Source organism: Rana temporaria, chromosome 4, assembly GCF_905171775.1.
Source record: "Rana temporaria chromosome 4, aRanTem1.1, whole genome shotgun sequence".
Taxonomy (NCBI): domain Eukaryota; kingdom Metazoa; phylum Chordata; class Amphibia; order Anura; family Ranidae; genus Rana; species Rana temporaria.
Genome location: NC_053492.1, coordinates 94440367 through 94444528, shown reverse-complemented (window position 1 = coordinate 94444528; position 4162 = coordinate 94440367). Strand labels below are relative to the sequence as shown.

Below are 4162 nucleotides of genomic sequence, written 5' to 3'. Positions count from 1 at the left end.
GGATGTCAATGTCCATTCTAATTTTCTTGGTTCCAATTTTCATGAATGAATTACAGTTTGTGATGTCATCATTCATTACTGGTTCAAGTAGGGGACCTGGATTGTTGATCCTCTATTTTTTTTTTTTTTTCGAAATTCAAATTTAAACTCTTATGGGGGAGGAGCTAGTGCACGGACCGCTGCCATCTCTGGATCCTCGGATCCCGCAGCATTGTTCTTATTGACAATTTTTATTGGCAAGTTTTTTATAGAGTGCGCCACTTTGCGCCATTGTTTCATGCCCTTTTTGTTCATTTTAAATACGAACAAAATGGGGAGTATGGCCTCATGTATGGAATAATGAAATGAATAAAAGTGTACCATCATCCCAATTATAATAGAAAATGGGGGAGAGTGGGGGCAAAGGGCTAGTAGCTGTAGCTAGACCTGGAGCTACCCACTCAAATGGTTTGGGGGGGACTATCACGGTACTGATAAATATGCATAAAACATAATGATATAAAAAAGTTTATTGATTTATTAAAATTGCAAAACAAATAATTGTACAATTCATTGATTGGTCAACGTCGACTAGTTTCGTGGGGTTTCCGCTTCGACAGGACAGCCAATCTATAGAGTAATGCAATAGGAATATGTAACAAACATCAGCAATACAGTAATAATTGATAAAAAATTGATAGTTGCTTACCGAATGAGTCAATTGATAATGCGCGGAACCAGGCGGCCTACGGGGGGTCCCCGCCAAGGGGGGTCCCCCCTTGGCGGGCAAGGGGATGGTTGATCGTGAAGGTCTGGGTGTAAATAAGCAATATAAAAATATGTATGTATATAAGAGAATGTTTAACCCCATAGAATCGGTGGGCTGGGCTGGGAAGGGTATAAAGGGGGGGGGGAAAGGGGGAAAGGAAGAAGAAAGAAAGAAAAAGGGAAAAAAGGGGAGGCGGAGAGGAAGAGGGGGAATTGAGAGGGGGGGGAAGGGAGGATAAAAAGGGGAAGGAAATCGGAGAGGGAGAGAAAAGGGGGGGGAAGGAGAAAGAAAAACAAGGGGGGGAAAGGGGGAGAGGAGGGAGAATTCCTGGCAATTCCCCACTGTGCTGCCTTGTCCACGTCCTCTGTCCGGCAGATCTGGTGTCATTGCACCAGGACTTTATTCCACCTGGCCTGGTTGCATTCCCTACAATTTTCTATCGTGGTAAGTCCCCCATTAAATCTTCCCTTCACTAGTTATCCGTGGGTGCTCCTCTTCCCCCCCCCTCTTCCCACCCCCCCTTTTTCCACCATCCCTGTCTTCCCTCGCCTATTCCACCCTCCTCTCCCCCTTTCCCCCCCTTGTTTTTCTTTCTCCTTCCCCCCCCCCTTTTCTCTCCCTCTCCGATTTCCTTCCCCTTTTTATCCTCCCTTCCCCCCTCCCCCCCTCTCAATTTCCCCTCTTCCTCTCCGCCTCCCCTTTTTTCCCTTTTTCTTTCTTTCTTCTTCCTTTCCCCCTTTCCCCCCCCCCTTTATACCCTTCCCTGCCCAGCCCACCGATTCTATGGGGTTAAACATTCTCTTATATACATACATATTTTTATATTGCTTATTTACACCCAGACCTTCACGATCAACCATCCCCTTGCCCGCCAAGAGGGGACCCCCCGTAGGCCGCCTGGTTCCGCGCATTATCAATTGACTCATTCGGTAAGCAAATATCAATTTTTTATCAATTATTACTGTATTGCTGATGTTTGTTACATATTCCTATTGCATTACTCTATAGATTGGCTGTCCTGTCGAAGCGGAAACCCCACGAAACTAGTCGACGTTGACCAATCAATGAATTGTACAATTATTTGTTTTGCAATTTTAATAAATCAATAAACTTTTTTATATCATTATGTTTTATGCATATTTATCAGTACCGTGATAGTCCCCCCCAAACCATTTGAGTGGGTAGCTCCAGGTCTAGCTACAGCTACTAGCCCTTCGCCCCCACTCTCCCCCATTTTCATTTTAAATACATTTGTGGAGAATACTTAGAGCGTGTTCTCTTAACTTTTTTATACTCACCTTGGATTCTTTGGTCCTATTGACATGCTGGAGACTATTGCCGTGCTGGAAATTACCACCATCCCTTTGTGGATACAAGTGTATATGACCTTCTGTTGATCAGGGGTCCACCTTTTTTGGTAAGAGCATCGGCTTTGTGGCGGAGGGTTGTCACCTATATACTGTATCACCAGTGGATCGGATTTCACCTTTCTTCACGAGGGATCTTGTCTTCCATTCTGGGAATTGTAGTTCCCCACCATTGTTGGATGGACTTTTTTCTCTCAGTTTTATTGCGCTGCACTAATTATGTTATTTGTATACCGATTGTAGGCAATTTGATTAACCTATAGTGTTCAGCTTGCATTTATTTGTTTTGTTGGTTTCTCTATCTTGTTTGCACTAATTGTTTCTTTTTAAAATACTTTTTTAAATATATGGCTGATTGTTTCAGGGTTGGGTCGTGTGTGACTTCTTCCTTTACAGATGTGACACATCCTGTCTGTAATTTGGGTATAAATACATCTGCAGAGGACCCGCCTGAGGATTGTTTCCCATGGGAGCTGATCTTTCAGGACTGTTTGCTAGAATGTAATCCTTTGTCTGCTGCCACTATCTCTTTAAATGGGTCTACATCATAGACTCCAGAAACTATGGACTTTGTAGCTTTGGACATTTCCAACTCAGGTATGGGCCACACTATGTACCTTATGTACCTCAATATATGTGAACGCCGGCGTCTGGCTACTATGCTATCACAGAAAGCTACAAGGAGGCAGGAACTGTCAGCATCATTGTGCACCAAGTATGGAAATTATTTATCAATATGATTTTAGTATAATATAACAGCATATATTTAAACATTACAGTTCAGACAAAAAAAAATATTTTAATTAGTGTATTGCTGGACGTCAAAAAAAACAGTTCTCTTTGCGCCAAGATTGCCTTTAACCACTTGCCGATCACAATATGTATATATACTTTGCGGTTTGCAAGTGGTTTACTGGGATTATGGCTGAAGATATCAGCCATAACCCCTGTATTGTTTTTTTTCAGCCAGCGGCTGAAAGTGTGACGGCATCAGAAGCTATCGCATAAGTCCCACACGCATATGTAAACAGTGTCGCACACGCATATGTAAAGAGTGTTCGCACCACACATGTGAGGTCTTGTCATTAACATTAGAGTGAGAGCAATATTTCTAGTCCTAGACCTCCTCTGTTACTCAAAATTTGAGACCCCTTACACAGCTTTAGGCAGAGCCCCCCTGGACCAGAGAACCGGGTGGTTGTGGTAACGAAAGTGTCAACTCTTCTCTTCTCTCTCCTGCCGAGAGTTGGTGTGGGGGGTTGGTGCTGACGAACAACACAAAGTCAAGTCAAGTCTTCTCTTCTCTCTCCTGCCGCGAGTTGCTAAAGTCAGACAGAAAAAAAAATGGGGGGCGGGCCCCTGCCGTGAATTGCTAAAGGTGGGGGTTAGACTAAAAAAAAAAAGGGGGGGACGGCTAGGCCCCTGGGGACCAATGGGCCCCTTACAGGTGTAACGCCTGTACCCCCTGATGGCGGCCCTGCCTGTATACTGTAGGTGTTGGAAAGTGTCTCCTATGGAGATTTTCAAGCACCATAGTTTGTCGCCATTCCACGAGCGTGCACAATTTTAAAGTGTGCAGTGTTAGGTATGTATTTACTCAGTGTAACATCATCTTTCATATTATACAAAAGATTGGGGTATAAATATATATATATATATATATATATATATGTATGTTTTATTCATTAAAAATTGTGTTTGAAAAACCGCTGGGCAAAGACTATGTGACATATACATTTATTCCCTAGGGTCTCCTTTAAAATATAATATATAATGTTTGGGGGTTAAGTTTTTTAGCAAAAAATACTGATTTAAACTTTTCCAAAAAAAAGCTTGGTATTCAAGTGGTGATCTGTGCCACTCCAGTCACTAATATTTCATGATGTTTTTGTAATATAACATTTTACAGTCTCCCATGTGCATTCTACTCATATCAAGACTGGTGTTAATAGTTTGGTATGCTGGTATTTCTTTTTTTTTTATCATATAAACATCAAAAACAAAAGGAAATTGGAAAAAAAAATTGTCAGTATGCTTTTACAATGCA

General features: G+C 42.1%; 2 long non-coding RNA genes across 2 annotated transcripts; one reads left to right on the top strand and one right to left on the bottom strand.

The window, feature by feature from the left end:
- Positions 1 to 491: 491 nt before the first annotated feature.
- On the bottom strand, positions 492 to 740 carry LOC120935307. Its single transcript, XR_005748405.1, has 2 exons — positions 689 to 740; positions 492 to 609 (listed from the first exon to the last, which is right to left on the bottom strand). It is a non-coding gene; the product is annotated as an uncharacterized LOC120935307 (long non-coding RNA).
- Positions 741 to 1536: 796 nt separating this feature from the next.
- On the top strand, positions 1537 to 1874 carry LOC120935306. The gene is made up of 2 exons (XR_005748404.1): positions 1537 to 1677; positions 1757 to 1874. It is a non-coding gene; the product is annotated as an uncharacterized LOC120935306 (long non-coding RNA).
- The last annotated feature ends 2288 nt before the right edge of the window (positions 1875 to 4162 follow it).